This window comes from Palaemon carinicauda, chromosome 25, assembly GCF_036898095.1.
Source record: "Palaemon carinicauda isolate YSFRI2023 chromosome 25, ASM3689809v2, whole genome shotgun sequence".
Taxonomy (NCBI): Eukaryota; Metazoa; Arthropoda; class Malacostraca; order Decapoda; family Palaemonidae; genus Palaemon; species Palaemon carinicauda.
The window spans coordinates 83382590-83400856 of NC_090749.1; the positions used below are offsets into that span (position 1 = coordinate 83382590).

The 18267-nt window shown below is 48.3% G+C and overlaps 2 pseudogenes; both read left to right on the forward strand.

Annotated features, from left to right (window-relative positions):
* Window positions 1–18267, forward strand: part of LOC137618675 (zinc finger protein 83 pseudogene) — a 184000-nt pseudogene that overhangs the window by 98106 nt on the left and 67627 nt on the right.
* Window positions 13290–13408, forward strand: LOC137619342 (5S ribosomal RNA; annotated as a pseudogene).

Here is an 18267-nt window from a genome sequence, read left to right on the forward strand (position 1 = left end):
AGATCCTTCGTATACGCGTCTACTCAATTGTGTCACATCAGGATTCCCTCGCAACAGATATGACTTGCACAATTCTTTACTCCCATATTGGAAACTACGTGCAGATCTCTACGCCGATGGTGACCTCGTCCTGTATGGAGCAAGAGTTGTAGTTCCTGCCGCCCTTCGTCGCCGCACCTTGTCCCACCTGCATGACAGCCACAGGGGTGTGGAAGCAACCAAGCGCAGAGCAAGGCAGTCGGTTTTCTGGCCCGGTATCGATTCTGACATCGCCAATACAGTTGGAGCTTGTGAGGCGTGTCAGACATTGCAGCCATCTCAGCAGCAAGAACCTCTACTGAATGACGACAATCCAACAAGACCCTTTGAGTCAGTTTCAGTTGACTTCTTTGTTGTTGCAGGGAAGTCTTTCTTAGTCGTCGTCGATCGCTTGTCAGGATGGCCTGTTGTCGCCCCCTGCAAAGGTGATACTACCGCTTCTAATACCATCAGGATCTTCTGCCGCTACTTCCGTGAAGTTGGTGTTCCTCTTCGCCTTAGGACAGATGGAGGGCCACAATTCACCAGCGCAGAGTTCAAGGATTTCATGAAGAGATGGGGAGTTCGACACATGGTAACCTCACCCCACTACCCACAATCGAATGGTCATGCCGAAGCTGCTGTGAAGTCAATTAAGCACCTCATACTGAAAACAGCCCCGTCTGGCAACATCGATAATGAAGATTTTGACCGTGGATTGCTGGAACTCAGGAATACTCCTAACTTTACAGGACGCTCCCCTGCCCAGATCCTGTATGGCCGTCCTATGAGGTCATGTATTATCATGTGCCAGTAGCTCGAAACTTCTCTCCTTACCTAGGCTTCCGCCTAGGCAAGAAAGCCTTTGCGTTCAAAGTCATGCCCTTCGGTCTCAGCATTGCCCCCAGGATATTCACAAAACTGGGAGAGACAGTGCTCGAACAACTCAGGAACCAAGGGATACAGATCATCGCCTATCTGGACGATTGGCTCATTTGGGCTCGGTCGACCCAGGAATGCAACAGAGCTACGACGAAAGTACAGTGAACCCTCGTTTATCGCGGTAGATAGGTTCCAAACCCGGCCGCGATAGGTGAAAATCCGCGAAGTATTGACACCATATTTACCTATTTATTTAACATGTATATTCGGACTTTTAAAACCTTCCCTTGTACGTAGTACTGTTAACAAACTACCCTTTAATGTACAGAACACTTAATGCATGTACTACAGTACCCTAAACTAAAACAGGCACAAATATTAAAGGCGATTTTATATCATGCGTTTCCTAAACACGCTAAAAAGCATGATAAAAAATGGCAACCAATGTTTTGTTTACGTTTATCTCTGATCATAATGAAGAAACAAACTCATTTAGTGTACACATATATGTATAGGTTAGTTTTTGCATCGATTATATTGATGTATACAGTATGTTGATTTTGTTATTACCAATGTTTTACTTAATTTTTCTTAGGACTTCCAAATGAAATGTTTTTCTTTATGACGCCGCCTGAAACGACGGCGTCATAAAGTACGCTCAGTAAACAACCACGCTCAGAACAAAGAAGGCATTTAACGCGCATGATGAAAGTGATAAATAATGATATTTACAGTATAAGCATTTACAAAATATGTTATTACAAATATTATTTACCGTATCTATATAAAATCATACAGTACATACTGTACGTAGCAAAGCAGGAAAACAATTTACGAGAGAGAGAGAGAGAGAGAGAGAGAGAGAGAGAGAGAGAGAGAGAGAGAGAGAGAGAGAGAGAGATAGAGAGAGAGAGAGAGAGATTGTTTTATGTACGTAAATGTAAATTTTAAACAAAAAAAATATGATAGGTTACAACATGTATACTCTTCAGACTTTTAAAACCTTCCCTTTAACTTAATGCATACAGTACTAAACTATAAAACAGGCACAAATATTAAAATGTTAGAATATTAAAGTAAAAAATAAAGATTGTTACTGTACTCACCATGAAAGAAGTTCAAGAAAAACTTGAATGATGATGGCAATGTATTTGCTGCACAGTAGAAATGATGATGATGAAGCTGATGATGTCTTCTACTGTGCAGCCAATAATAGTATTTTACGTCTCTTCAGACGGAGGTGTCTTTTCCTGGGACACCTCTTCAACTTCTTCCTGAGACACTTCTTCAATTTCTTCTGAGGGCATTGTGATCGGAAGTTGCTGCCGCTGCTTCTTTTTTCGCAAGAGCATCCTGTAGGGAGCCATGTGTTCATCGATCTTGGTGCAGAATTGTACAGAACGAACCATATCCTCGTCCCACTCTTGCGACATTTCTTTCACCTCATTCGCAAGCTTGCAGAGCTTGGCAAGCCGTTCTAATGTTAAGACCGTTTCTTCGACATTTTCTTGGATCTCTTCCTGTGTTTCACTGTCTTCACTGCCCGATTTCGTCAGGTCTTTGAGGTCTGCGGCCGCGTAACTTCTACTGTCTTTTAACATAGTATCGAGAAGCGTCACCTTCTCAGCAATTGTCATCATCTTTCGGTGCTGTTTAGGCTCACTACCAGCCTTAGTAGAAGCAGAAGGCTTGGGAGGCATTGTACAGTAGGGTTTAACAGAAAGTTCAACAAAAAGTTCAACTTAAAACAGTCACGCACAGCACAGATTAAAGTTCACAATTAACAACGTCAACACAGCGATACAGCGGGAGACAAAGTGACCGCGGAAAGAGATGCTGCGGGTTGGAGAAGCGGTCAAAACACCAATCAGAGGCTAGATTACAAAACTTGGGTTCTGATTCGTCATCTATCAGCGCTTGAACCAATCACAACCCAATTCAAAGTAAAAGATACCCTGCGTACAGTATACTGTACAGTAATAATAATAATAAATAATGATACTGTAATAATAATAATAATGATAATGATAATAATAATAATAATAACAATAATAATTTTAATAACAACAACAATAATAATAATAATAGCTTTACGTACGCTATTTTACGCTTTTGTTGTAGGATGTGTGTGTGTGTCTCTCTCTCTCTCTCTCGTACGCTTATTCGAAATGTGATTTTTGCAACAAAGAATATTATTGGATGCAGTACTACGTACGTATACATACAAAAGATTCATGGAAAAGAAGCACTTCCATTACATTTGTAGTAATGTACAGTACAGTAGTAGCCAACAGCAGCCTTACACCATTCTAATATGGTATGACTGCATCTGATTTGCGTTTCATGTTCGATTTAATTTTACTACGTACTGTATACAGTACTGAATTATCGTATGATCACATCCTCTTTTCGTGTTTTATTTCTTTCTGTGCTTAATTATATGTCATATGTAATGCAATGAACAATCAGTAAGAGCAGATATTACTAATTACAGTATTAATGGAATTACAGGTAATGAAATATCGTATTTGGGGTCTTCAGATATTGCGGTATTTTCGAAATTTCCGGAAAATCCGCGATATGTATATATATATATATGGGTTATGGAAAAAACCCGCGAAGTGGTGAATCCGCGATGGTCGAACCGCGAAGTAGCGAGGGTTCACTGAAATTCGATTTCTCACCATACTGGGATTCCAAGTCAATCTCCAAAAGTCCCGCCTGCAACCATCAAGCCGCTTCGAATGGTTAGGCATTCAGTGGGACCTTTCAAAGCACAGGCTCTCCCTTCCTCCCAAAAAGGTAAGGGAGATAGCTTCCAAGATCAGGAACTTTCTCAAACACAAACAGGTGTCCAGATGAGCCTTAGAAAGAATCCTCGGCCTTCTCCAATTTGCTTCAGTAACAGATCTCCTTTTAAAAGCCAAACTCAAAGACATCAATCGAGTTTGGAGAAAGAGAGCTACAGTACCCTTAAGAGACAAGATCTCGAAGATCCCCTCTGTCTTAAAAATGAGACCGCCCATGGTCCGAACGGAGGAACCTCTCCAAATTGGTTCCTCTGCAATTCCCCCCTCCACAAGTGACAGTTCATACAGACGCGTCTCTGAGTGGCTGGGGGGGGGGGTTACTCCCAACATCAGATGTTTCAGGGCTCTTGGTCACCTGCCATGAAACAGTTCCATATCAATGTTCTCGAAGCCATGGCAGCGTTCTTGACCCTGAAGAGAATCTCCCCTCCGAGGTCGACCCACATCAGAGTAGTCTCAGACAGGACAGCCGTAGTACACTGCATCAACAGAGGAGGATCCAAGTCACCCAACCTGAATCAGGTCCTGGTCACCATCTTCGCCTTGGCAGCAGAAAAGAACTGGTTCCTGTCAAAGCAACTCACCTACCAGGAGTCCAGAATGTGATAGCGGACTCACTATCCAGGACGAAACCACTGGAATGAGAATGGTCCCTAGACATAAATTCCTTCTGGTGGATACTCAGGCTGGTTCCGGGCCTCCAGGTAGATTTATTCGTGACTCAACTGAATCACAAACTTCCCTGTTATGTGACCCCAAACCTGGACCCTCAGGCTTATGCCATGGACACATTAACCCTGGATTGGAACCATTGGAAGTAGATTTACCTATTCCCTCCAGTGAATCTTCTAATGAAAGTTTTACACAAACTATGCTCCTTCCAAGGGGCAGTGGCTTTAGTAGCACCTCACTGGCCAAAGAGCAGTTAGTTTCCTCTCCTCCTCAAGTTGAAACTCCGTCCCTTCCAGATCCCATTCCCCAAACTGACCCAAGTAGTCCAAACTCGGACTGTGTCAGATTCCTCAAGGATAGCCAAAACCCTAACTTTGTGGACTTCATGACGTTTGCAGCTCGTAGAGACGCGAACATTGACCCAGAAAATGTCCTCTTCATAGAATCAGACAAAAGGGACTCTACAATTTGTCAATGTGATTCGGCTGTTAAAAAACTACCAGATTTCCTTAAGAATTCAGACCATACTTGTATGACTCCTAATTTAGCCATCTCCTTCTTTAGGTTCCTATTTGACAAAGGCCTAGCAGCTAGCACTATAACCACCATCAAGTCAGCTTTGAAGAAAATCTTCCTTGTTGGGTTCAACATTAACCTAGCAGATTCCTATTTCTCATCTATTCCAAAAGCATGTGCTAGGCTTCGACCTTCGGTTCGTCCACAAAAGGTCTCTTGGTCTCTGAATGATGTCCTCAAACTTGTGTCAGACACAGACAATGAATCCTGCCCCTATATTACTCTTTTTAGGAAGACTTTATTTCTAACGGCTTTGGCCTCGGGTGCTAGAATCTCAGAACTAGCAGCCCTCTCACGAAACTCAGAAAACATAGATTTCCTCCCTTCAGGTGAAGTACTTCTTTCTCCAGACAGAGCTTTCCTAGCTAAAAATGAGGACCCACAAAATAGGTGGTTCTCTTGGAAGATTATTCCTCTTCCCCAAGATACTTCTCTGTGTCCAATCACTACTCTCAGGGCCTAATTTTTAGCTAGAACTGCCACCCGCTCGTCTGGCCCCTTGTTTATCAGAGAACAAGGAGGTACTATTTCCATTCAAGGCATTAGACAACAAATCCTCTACTTCATTAAACAAGCTAATCCGGAATCATTTCCCCATGCTCATGATATCCGGTCAGTAGCTACCTCCATCAATTACTTCCAAAATATGGATTTTGATGACCTTAAAAAGTACACGGGTTGGAATTCTCCTATGGTTTTCAAACGCCACTATCTAAAGAACTTACAGGCCCTTAAATACCCAACGGTTGCAGCTGGGAGCCTCATCTCTCCCTATTAATCTCTTGTTCTTCCTTTCATCCATCTCTCCTCTTCTCCTTCCTACCTGCCACTCGCACCACGTCGCCGCTCTCCTTGGTGGTTCGTTAGCCCTAGATTATTCCCATGTTTAGTTCCTATGGTTATTAACTGTTATTGTGTTTACCGTAACTTTAGTGTTTGGTTATTCTTAGCCATGTAAGTTTTGTTGCATATTGTGCTCTGATACTTGGATGCTTTCTTGTTATCATGTTTATTTAGCCTTACGTTCACTATATCCTTTGGCTAGTTTGTAATTTTATGCTTACTTACCTTAATATATATTATTTTAGGTACATGGTGTTTATCTCTCTCCTCATTAGGTTACTATTTATTATTGGGCTTGGAAGTCATTCTCTGGTACATTTTCACCGGGCGTCACAGGTCGACCCAGAAAAGGGATTTTGACGAAGGAAAAATCTATTTCTGGGGAGAGACCTGTGACGCTCGGTGAAACCCTTCCCTGTTATTTTCTACGTTCCCACCCTTTCCTTTCTAAGCCGTTTGATCTTGCGGAAGGATGTCTCAGAAGGCGCTCGCATCGGGCGTCGGTGGAGTGGCTCAAGTGTGGTATCTGGGGCCTCTGTTACGGCCCTTCCCTTTGATGAATGAATTATCTAAATGGAAGACAGCCTGTGAATAGTGGCTTTCACACGCCCCTGCTTTATACACAACACCCACAAGGTGCTCACGCGAGGGTAGTAACCTCTGCATTCCATGCTTTTATCTTTCTCTGGTATATTTGGAAGGGTTTATATCAGAAAAGTGTTAAGAAGGACCCTTTTCACCGGGCATCACAGGTCTCTCCCCAGAAATAGATTTTTCCTTCGTCAAAATCCCTTTTATAAAGTAGAAGGTTGGGGAATTTCTAACAGCATTATTGTTTTTGAAAATTATAAATAGTTTTAGAGATTTGTTCCGTAACCGAAATACAAACCACGCTATTTACATTGGGTTTACCTTTTAGTGCAGCTGAAATGGCGAGCCATTAGAATTTAACGAGAGTGTATTACCCCCGCGTTAGTTAGCGGGGGGGTAGGGGAGTGGTAGCTAGCTACCCCTCCCCCCCTCACACACACAGGTGAATGCTCACTTTCACTTTTGGCTCGGACTGGGACAGACGTCTCTGTCTTGGTCCTCTCTTGGCAGCCATTGTTTGTTTTGTCTTTACTTAATCGCTTACTTTTCTTTTACTCAACATATATGTAAACATGTTTTCATGTTTGTGTATATATTTGAGTATAGAAATCAGTAAGTTTCCTTTTCAGAGTTGTGTGTGTAGTATACGATATCTCCGTGGAGTCCTCGGCAGTTAGGCCACCACGGCGTAATTTTATGGGTTGCGATCGAGTTTGACTTCGGTCTTTCTCTCTCTCTTGAGGTCGTTCACCCCTTTTACTACGTTGTACTACGCCCCTCGTAGCTTCCTTTCCGTGTGGGGGGGGGGGTTGCTACGCCGTACGTTTTGTCTCAATTAGTTTATGAATCTAATTGTAGTTGTTAATTTTTCAGCTTGTAGAACGATTCCTTTCAGGGTTTTCGTTCCTTCTTTAGTGTTCATTCATTTTTTAATTACATAATTACATAGTTTCATAATTATAATTGTTATAATTCTGTTTTGGTTACAGCTCTCCTTCCGTGAGTGTAAGTGGTTGTGAGGGCACGTGCCTGTTGTGTAATTCTTGTTTCCTTTCCCTCGGGATTCCTCTTCGGAGCCTTCCCGGGGGAATGAATGTGTACTAATGATTTTTGTTTTATTTTTTTACAGTTACTGATCTAGTTCGTTTCTGTAATATGGCAACGGTGTGAGCTGTCTTGTGGAGGCCTGGGGATTCGGCTGTTGCTGCCTCCCCTTTGGATTTTCGTCAGGGGCGTGTCTCCTTCTACTGGAAGTACTCCCGTGACGATTGACAGCTCTCCAGTTCATTTTAGAACTCTCAGGAGGCTTGCCTCCTTGGGTGGGTAACTTTCCTTCCGAGGGAAGTTTTTCCTGTCCAGGCTTGAGTTTTTCCCCGTTTGGAGGGTTCTTCTCTTGTCTTTTTTTCGTGCGACTATGCTCTTGGTGCTGAGCGGTCACACCTGCAGTTTTGCTCAAGGGGCTGGGCAACTGCAGGAGCTCCTCTTCGGAGGATTGCTCCTTTTAGGTCACTGGCTGACCAGTCTCTTCTACGAAGTGTTTCTCTTTCGTTCGCGAGAGAGTACACTCATAGAGACTCCTCTTTGGAGGTTTCTTCTGCTGCTGTTGCTGTTGGCCTCCTTCGCCGTAAGGCTCACCGTCCGCCTCGTCGTAAGGGCCTCTCATCTCCCTATAAGGGTGCTAAGAGGCGCCTTTTTGAATCTCCGTGTGCAGCCTACAACTCCTTCTTCTTGATCTTCCGCCCTGGTGCAGATGGACAGCAGTCTGATCTCGTCTTCCGACAGGCAACGGTCTTCTCGTTGGACAACGGTCTTGCAACGGACATCAGTCTCCCGGCGGACAGGCAACGGTCTCCCGATGGACATCTGTCTCCCGACGGACAACGATCCCTTCGGGGCAAAGGGTTGCCTCCCACGGGGGTTCTTCCCTTGCGTGTCAGGGTTCCCCTGCACGTCCTTCTGCTGTGTTCGCTCCTGCTCCTGCTCAGTGTTAGCACACAGGCGCTCTCCTGCTCATCAGCGCTTCCTGATTGCTAGCGCTCTCCTGTTCGCCAGCGCTCTCCTGTTCGCCAGCGCTCTCCTGTTCGCCAGCGCTCTCCTGTTCGTCAGCGTTCTCATGATGATCATCTCTGCTGTTCCTGTTGGTTCCTGTTACGCGCCCTTTGCGCCCACGTTCGCCCTCGCGATCTAGAACTTCGGTTCAGGTCTGGGTCAAGGACTCTTCTTCTATGCGCAGGCTTCCACGCGTTGCCTTCTGCTCGTCAGCGATCATCAGCTCGCCAGCGACCTTAGTCGTGTCAACGTTCACCGGCTCGCCAGCGATCTCCTACGCGTCAACGATCGCCACGCGTGTCAGTTCCCCTGACCACCATCAGTAGCGATCTAGTGCTCGCCTGCTGTGGACCACGATCTCCGGTAGCTGAGTCTTGCCGTAGATCTTCCTCCTGCTCGCCAGCGCTCACCTTTTCTTCTGTTGTGGAGGATTAATTTTATTTTAATTTATTTTTTTTGTTTGCCAAATCAGAGAGAGAGAGAGAGAGAGAGAGAGAGAGAGAGAGAGTGTTTATTTAAGTTTTGTCAGAGAGAGAGAGAGAGAGAGAGAGAGAGAGAGAGAGAGAGAGAGAGAGAGTGTGTGTGTGTTTATTTAAGTTTTGTCAGAGAGAGAGAGAGAGAGAGAGAGAGAGAGAGAAAGTGTTTACAGTATTGGCTTTAGTTTTGTCACAGAGAGAGAGAGAGAGAGAGAGAGAGAGAGAGAGAGAGTTGTTTTAGTATAGTTAAATCGAGACATTTTATTTGCTTTAGCTTTGTCATTAGAGAGAGAGAGAGAGAGAGAGTTAGTGTTTATTTACTTAAGTTTTGTCAAACCGCAAGAGAGAGAAAGTGTTTATTTGCTTAGTTTTGTGAGAGAGAGAGAGAGAAAGAAAGAGTTATTTGCTTTAGTTTTGTCAGAGAGAGAGAGAGAGAGAGAGAGAGAGAGAGAGAGAGAGAGAGAGAGAGAGAGAGAGAATTTAATTTGCTTTAGTTTTGCTAGATCGCGCGTGCGCGAGAGTATGTGTGTATGTGCGTTTGTGTGTGCGTGTTTTGTGTCCCCGCGGTGCGCGCCGAAGAAAAAGGGTAATTAGCGAATGGTTGTTGTTGGAAAGATTGTTGGTATATTTGAGGTTGTTTGTTTACATTTTTTAGCTAGGATAGGGCGGTGATGAATGTCTTGGGCGAAAGCATTGGATCTCGGACTGTGGAAGGAGTCGGTTGTTATTTTTTTTGTTCTTCGTAAGCCGGCTGTTTAGTGTTTTTTTTATATTCGGAGTAAGTACTGTTTTTATTCATTTTTGTTAGGCGCGATCATGAGTGATAGAAAGTTTATTATTTATCTTTGATTATAGTGCGATAGTTTAGTTAGTTAGGAGTTTTCGTAAGCGTTTTTTCTTTTTTATTGCAGGCCGTAATTCCTCCTTTGGATTCCTTTATACTCCTTGGAGGTTTAGTTTGGCCTGGAAGGTGGTGTTTGCCAGCCGTGTGTATATTGTATATGATTAGCTTGATGATGACGACCCGGACCGGACAATGAATATAGGAATAGACTGCTGAAATACAGAATTTTTGAACGTTGATGACCCGGCTATAAAATACGGATTTCTCTCACGACAATTGATAACGACGACCACCACATAAGATTGCATGGTCGAATTGGCCGTACGATAGTGTTGGCCAGTGCCAGTAGGCTACAACTTGCTTAAGGACTGTTGCGTGTGAACCAAGAGGTTCTCTTGGTTTGGCATTAATTTTTTTTTGTGTTGCAGGATATGATTGGTGTTTAGTATTAAGTAATTTATTTAGTCTTAAGTGTGCTTTTGGTACTGTGCGTGGACTGACGGTGTTGGGTATATTAAAAGGATATTGTTTTTTTTTCGATTGTTGGCGAGTTCTTGGTACCATCACGCACCGATATATACAGCGAATTTTGTGTGTTTTTTTTTTGTCTATTGAATTTATGATAAATTGTGATTGTTCCTGGTTTATGGCATATGGTGGATGGTTTGGTGATAAGTGATTTGTTCTAGTGTTAAGTCAGTTTAATGATATGTGTTCTGTTTTTGGTTGCGTTAATTTAGTTTTAAGGCTATGTTTTGTTTTCATTTTCCTTCTGTCCAAGAGTCTAGTTTAAAGTAAAGTAAGGGGAAAGTTTGTATTGTGGGATATTGAGAAAGGAGGAGTGATCAAGAGTGTGGGGGTTTGTGGTTTGTTTACATTCCGCCACACTGTCCTTCTGTGCGCCAGCTTTCTTCATTTGCCAGCGCACATCTGCGCGCCCTCCTTTGCCACGCACCAATGGGCGCCAACGGTTTTCTGACCGTCTAGGATTGCCTGATTAACAGCTGGCTTCAGCGTCACCTTCCTGATGCACCTGCGCGCCTTCTGTTAGCGCGATGCGCGCTAACCATCACTACTCTCTTTCGCGTTGGCAACCGCCTACGCACCCGCGCGATTCTTCATCTGCTCGCTAGCGTTTTGTTAACGCACCACCGCTCGCCAACGCGCCGTCGCTTGCCGACACGCCATTTCTTGCCGACGCTCCATCGCCACCCTGCGCGTCAGCGCTCACCAGCTCACCACCGATCGCCTGTTGATCCACATCGCCAGCGGTCTTCCTCACCCACGCGGCAGCACGTTTCCTCGCCATCGCGCCAGCGCTTGCGTTCGCCGCCTCGGACACGCGCTCATTCACCTGCCCACCTTCGCGCCCACTCGCTCCGCGCGACCCGCGCGACCGCTCGCCTGCACGCCCACGCGATCGCTAGCCTACGCGCCCGCGCGACCGCTAGCCTGCGCGCCCCGCGCTACCGCTCGCCTGCGTGCCCGCGCGACCGCTCGCCTGCGCGCGACCGCTCGCCTGCGCGACCGCTCGCCTGCGCGTCCGCGCACATGCTCTCCTATATTCGCCCGCGCGCGAACCAACGGTCTTCCATCGCGCGAACGGATGGTTTCCGTCGCGCGAACCGACGGTGTTCCGTCGTGCGAACCTACGGTGTTCCGTCGCGCGAACCTACGGTGTTCCGTCGCGCGAACCTACGGTGTTCCGTCTCGCGAACCGACGGTGTCCGACGCGCGAACCGACGGTGTTCCATCGCACGAACCTACATTGTTTCTTCGCACGAACGTCGGCTTAATTCTTGCAGTGTCCATTGCTCGTTTATGGGTTATCGCTCGCCGACCACCAGCTCTCGCCCTTCCTACAACGCTCGCCCTCCTGCGCTCCTTCGCTCACCTTCGTTTGCATTCCTGCGTGACCGCACATGGGCGCTTCTACGCTCGCCCACGCGCAAATCATTGATTTACCATCGCGCGAGCTCCAGGGCGATTGCGACCACGATTCCCATTCGGGTTTTTGCAGCATGACCAGCCCTGGCGAGTTCTTCTGGAGCGTATTTCCAGAACACGGCCTCACCCCGTAAACGCAGAGCATGGCACTTGCAAGAATAGGAAGAATCTTCAGGGAGTTCTGAGCAACACTCCTCTTTCCAGAACCTGGGTTAGCCCTTCCCCGTCATTCCCTGGAAGGATTTTTGGCGGGGGGCTTTCCTTTCGAGATTTCTCCATCCTCTTCTCCACCTTGTGTAGGGGGCTTACCAGGTCCTTTCCCTCCTCGGTTACGGCCCGAGGTTTGGTTCAAGGAAGCTACAGGAAGATCACGGGTACTTACCTCCTCTCGGGCTCAGGCACCTTGACGTTTCGTCGTTAAGTATCTAACTTGCGGGCAAGCTCGATGTTGGACCATCTGGACGCACTGACCGAGGGCTTCCTTTCGGGTGGCTCATCCATGGATGTCGACAACCTCAGACACCCTTCCATCCTTGAGAAGAGTTTGTTTGTGCCCAAGGACAGAGACTTAGACAGCGGCTGTGCGGAGGAAATCGACTTCCGTTTTCACTCCTCCAAGGCGCTTTCTTCCAGACTCTGCAGGGCTCCAGCGCCTTTTTCTTTCAACCACGTCGGCCTAAGTTATCGGCTACGACAACTGAGACAAGGTGTCCAATTGCAGTTTCCTCCTGTCAGGAACAGATGGCACGGGAGGCTCCCCCTGTGGGGGGGTGGCATAGTCCTAAAGGGAGCGGCAGAGTTCATGAACTCTAGGATTGGCACACACCCCCCTTGCAGGTTTCTCGCTGGGAGGATGCTTAAGGTTTCTCATCCGGATGACAGCTTCCCGATGCCCATTCCCGCACGATCTCTGTGATCAGCCAAGGATATCGCGCCTGCCGTCTCTGTCATCGAATTCAGTGTCTCTGAAGCTCTATGCCATAGGGTCGGCAAGAGTTGCCCGTTTGGGCAGAATGATCCATACCTTAGGAGAAGGTCCTCCATGGGATCATCGACGGCTTCACCCCCGGCTTCTTCAGTCGATCCTTTGTTGTAAGGAAGTATCTGAGTCGGGAGTTCCATAGTCGACCTCTCAGCCCTGATCAAGTTTGTCGAACAAACTTCGTCCAGCGTAGAACAGCAGAATCGATCAGACTGGTAACGAGGCGACAGGACTCCTTAAACCCTGGATCGGAAGGACGGGTACTTTCAGTTCCCATTCCATCCATCTTCCAGGGAGCTCGTGGAATTCAGCCTAGAATGCAGGTATTCCTGCTTATTATGCAGTGTGGCGATCCCGCCGTGGCATCGCAGGTTTTTTTCCCCAGAGAACTCTCCCTGCTTTCCTCATGGCCGCTCAGGTGCAGGCTTCCGCCTACTTTGCTTTTTGGAGGGCTGGTCAACTCCGGTAGGTTCGGGTTCGACCTTCTTCAGCGCCGGGACAAGCTTCCGGATGCTTACCATGAGTGTGGGTTCATGGTATTTTGCTAGGAGCCTTCTCTCTTCTGCCTCAACATCTGGAGTATCTGGCCATAATATTGAGTCAACGGCCTTACCACGTTGGAAACCCCGCTTCTCGTCCGTCCAGCGAGGTTAAGCAACGTCGGTTCTGGTCGGTACTAGGATGGGTGACCACCTGGGGATGCCAGATTCTGTTGCCACCTCCTCTGAGCCTTCCCTTCAGTTGACTGTGGCAAGGCTGAGGAGAGTCGCAGTACCTGTTCTCGGTCAAGCAGAGCTTTCAGCCCTACCTTGGAACATTTCCTAGTTTTCCTTTCCTCATTGACCCGTCTATAGCGGAACTATTAGACCTGTAATGGGTGTTGGCCTATGGAACCTCTTGATGGGAGTGGATATTCTTGTCTTTTCCCCACATTCTTGATGCTGTTCTCGGACTCGTCAAAAAAAAGGGGGGGGGGGGGGGGCATGTTCCGGTTCAGGCCTATGGTCAGGACTTGAAGGATACCTCTCCATCATTCAGGCAGGCTTAGGGGCCATAGTCTGGCCCCTCTACAGATCCTACAGCTCCTGCCGAGTCGCTCCGTGCGCGTTGACTTCAGGATTCTGGCATGTTCCAACCAGCAGGGGACGCATTTTCACACCTCCACATCTTGCAGTAGAGATACCGAGTTGATTGAGATACTCTCAATACCACCATCGGCTCTCTCATTCCAGGCAGAGGAATGTTCTCTCCGACTATCCGAGCAGAGCCTCGTAGAGAGAGTGTACCTGGGGGTCTTTGGCCTTGAGTAACCAGCAAGTCCTGGTCTGGGGGACCTGATCGCGACAGCTTGGAACCTCAAGCTTCCGCTGTTCTTCCCCCCAGTCTCAGACCCCGAGACTCTGGCAAGATGCATTCCGGTGATGGTGGGACAACTTCAACGCCTGCGTCTTCCCTCCTTTGTGTTTGTGGAGAATGGGTCTCAACAAGACCAGGTTGTCTGTCAACCTTTCAGTGGGAGAGCTCCACTGGGACTATGCGCAGAACGGTTTCTGGACCCTCTGCTTCCCCTGACGGAACTCCCGGGAGAGCTTCTCCCACGGCACAGACTACTCAAACAACCACACTGCAACATCTTTCACGAACCGGGGCGTCGCTTCGGCTTCATGCCTGGAGACACTACGCCTCCTCCTCAAGAAGAGACAACCCGCTACAGTCGCGGGACGGAGGTCGCGTCATCTGCGATAGTCATCCGCAGGAGTCTTCCAGGCGAAGTGAAGAGTCTTCGGTGGTTGGTGCCGTGGGAGATATACCTTTTCCCTTGAGGCCTCTTCTCCAGCAATAACGGTCTTATTGCCTTTCGGCGGGAGGAAACTCCTTTCCGCTCTCGGCAATGAAGCCTGTCGCTCAGCCTTTCCCTGACCTTCAGGCTTAAAGGAATAACTTTTTACTGCCCGCTGGATCTTTCCTTGCTCATGCGAAGCTACGATCGTCCCTGCCCTAGTCGAAGTGAGACCTCCAACTTGGAGCATGGCTCGGACTTTTTAGTCCCTTAAGAGATCTTCTCAAGACCCTTTACGACAGGCCTCAGATTGTATTCCGTCTTGGGTCTCCTGCTCACTCTGGCCGCGGCCAGTGTATAAGCAATCTTCTTGGTCTCGTACGACTCCGCCCTTTCTAAGGAAGAGGGGGAGGAAACATTCAGGTTCGCTCCTGAGTTGTTGGCTAGACTCAGAATCTTGGGGTCCCGGCCATTCGGTCCAATTCCTTCAAGATTTCGAGTCTCCATTCTGTATCTGATATCCCAAAACCTTCTCTTTCTTGCCAGTAAAGGAATCGAGAGGGTAGCTTTGGGAACAGCTGCAGTTTGTCCTCAGTTGCAGCCGATTTGGGAGCACAAGGAGGACACGGGGGAGAGTCACCAGTATACCTCTTCAGCTCGGACTCAAGGACATTCATCTTGACCTGTCTCCAGACCCTCCCCCGTCACGTCGCCCTACAGCACGATGTTGGATACATCGCAACGTCCCTCGCCTTCGAGTAATACTACTCTGTGACGCAGGTGCTACAAGCTGGAGTCTGGAAGCGTCTAATGACCTTCGCAGCCCGCTTCCTGCAGGGCGTGACCCACAGGAGTTTCGATACGTTTTCTATCGCTCTGTGGTGGCTACACAACAGCTGGTCTAACCTCAGGCTCCTTTTTGGACAGGTAGCAGAAGGTTGAGGGCATTGTTATCAGGTTTTAGTCTGCATGAACGAAAGAAGTATGTCTGGCCCTTATTTCTTTCTTCATCATCCCCTCTACGGGGAAGCAGCATCCTGGTCTCTGCTTAGCTGACCTCGAACCTCTGCAGGTAAACCATGCTTCCTTGTGTTCCAAGTATTGAGTCAATACTGTCGCGTCCCCCATACCCTGACGAGGTGGTATTGGGAACGTCCTAACCCAGAGTTCCTTTTGGAACTCCAGGTCAACTGCCTAGGACGGGTCACACTTCTTCTTTCCCACACAAGCTTATGTAGGCCACACGGTTCCTTGCGGAGCAAGGAACTTGTGAGGTGCAGGGACTCCTTTTCTCGAGTGCGACTCACTCGGATTCTGAGTCCCTGGGTAAAGCCAAAGCCAGTATGGCTGGGGACTTTCCACCCTTCCTAAGGGGTAAGTCACCCAATGTAAATAGCGTGGTTTGTATTTCGGTTACGGAACAAATGACAAATTCAAAGATAATTTGTATTTTTCCTAACCATACAAACCTTAGCTATTTACACATATTTGCTCGCCAGCCCTGTCCCCCAAGACAAGTCCTACCTCTAAGTGAAAGTGAGCATTCACCTTTGTGTGAGGGGGGGGGAGGGGTAGCTAGCTACCACTCAATCCCCCCCCCCCCCGCCAACTAGCGCGGGGGTAATACACCCTCATTAAATTCTAATGGCTCGCCATTTCAGCTGCGCTAAAAGGTAAACCCAATGTAAATAGCTAAGGTTTGTATGGTCAGGAAAAATACAAATTATCTTTGAATTTGTCATATTGCATCTGTCCAATTTTTGTCTCGCTTGTCCAAAATTGCCTCTGTCCAAAATTGCCTTACCCTACTATATCCTTAATATAACTTCTAAGGATATCGCATAATATCTGGGGACATATTTCTTGATACGACACATGGCAATCTTCACCCCCCTCGGGGGAACGCTCTGACTGAGACTCCTCTTCGGAGGACTGATGATCCCGACGACCTCCCTCGTGGCCGCCTTCGCCGTAAGGCTCATCGTGCGCTTCGCCGCAAGGGCCTCCCGTCTCCCTATAAGGGTGTCAAGAGGCGCCTTTTCGAGTCTTCACCTCCTTCGTCCTCCGATGGGGACTCTCCTCGCCGGGAGCAGACTGTAGCAGCCGCGTCCTTAGACCTCTCCTGGGATCATTCACGTTCTCCCACGCCTTCCAGACCTTCCACTTCCTGTGCAGATGGCCAGCAGTCTTCTGATCTCGTTAGCTGACGGGCACCGTTCCCTTCGGGGCAAAGGGATGTCGCCCACGGTGTGGGTGCTCCCCTTGCGCGCCCTCCTGCGCGCCCTCCTGCGCGTTCACTCGTAGTAGCGCACCAGCGCTCTCCTGCTCGCCAGCGTTCTCCTGATCGCCACCGCTCTCCTGTTCGCCAGCGCTCTCCTGATGGTCAACGTGCCACTGCTCGCCAGCGCTCTCCTGTGGACAACGAACATCCTCCTGTTCCTGTTGCGCGCCCAGCGCGCCAACGGTCACCTGAGCGCACTAGATTTCCTGCTCGTCAGCGCGCACCTGCGCATCCAGTTCCTGACACGCGCCCTGTGCGCCCACGCTCGCCCACACGCCCTAGAACTTCGGTTCGGGACATGGGCAAGGACTCAACTCCTCCTCGCCCTCGCGATCCTGCTCGTCAGCTTTCTCCTGCGCGTACATCCAGGGCTCCTGCACGCCCACGCGCCCACGCGTCTCCTCTTCCCGAGCCCGTTCGTGAGCGTTCGCCTTTGCGTGCTGCGCCGATAGCTCCTGCACAGGTTTCTACGCGTCGTCTTCCTGCTCGCCAGCGATCTCCAGCGCGCTAGCGATCTCCGACGCGTCAACGTTCTCCTGCTCATCAGCGATCTCCTGCGCGTCAACGGTCTCCAGCGCGTCAGTGCTCCCCTAAGCACCGGCGATCTCCAGACCGCCCTCGTGATCCATCGCCTGCGCGCAAGCGCTCTCCTACGCGTCAGCGCCCAGGGGATCTGGAGAGACATAGGTCTCCTGCGATCAGCTCGCGCACGCGCGGTCGCTCGCTTGCGCGTTCTACCCGCCATCGCTCGTCCACGCGCCCACGCGCCAACGCGCCATCGCTCGCCTGCGCGCCAGCGTTCGCCAACACGCCATCGATCGCTGACTCGCCATCGCTCGCCCATGCGTCACAGGTCTCCAGGACACCATCGTTCCCCTGCTCGGTCCCCTGGCCCGCAGCAGTCTCCTGAGTCCTTGAAAAACTCGTATACATCCCTACTACTATGCTCATTTAACCTTTTACACCGAGGTACCTCTCTCATAAATACAGTCTTACACACATCACGTTCATTTTCACTGTTATCATCACTGCTACCTTCCCTCTCGTTTCCTACTTCCTCGCTAGAATATAAAGAATCTAATTCCACACTTATACTCCTATCCTTGATCATACTCTTCCTAGCCCTTTTCTTACTCACCACTTTCACCCATTCAAGATCATCCTTGCTATCATCCTGACACTTTTTCTTCTCTTTCTTCACATCATTTTTCCCTTTCTTCTCATTCTTCCTATTACATTTCCGTTCATCCTTACTATTCCTAATTCCTTTATATTCAATCTCACTATCACTATTACTATCACTATCACTTCTTTCCCATTATCACCTACTTTAACCTTCTCTTCCACTATTAACCCATTACCCATAGCAGAGGCCACTCCTCCGACTGCGCCTTCACCCATGAAAGTTTTCATCATTCCCATTACTCTCCCCATCATAGCTTCCATTCTTTTCTCCATTCGTTCTTCATTCTCTCGCATCCTCATCTCAACACCCTCTTCCACTCTCTGCAGTTCC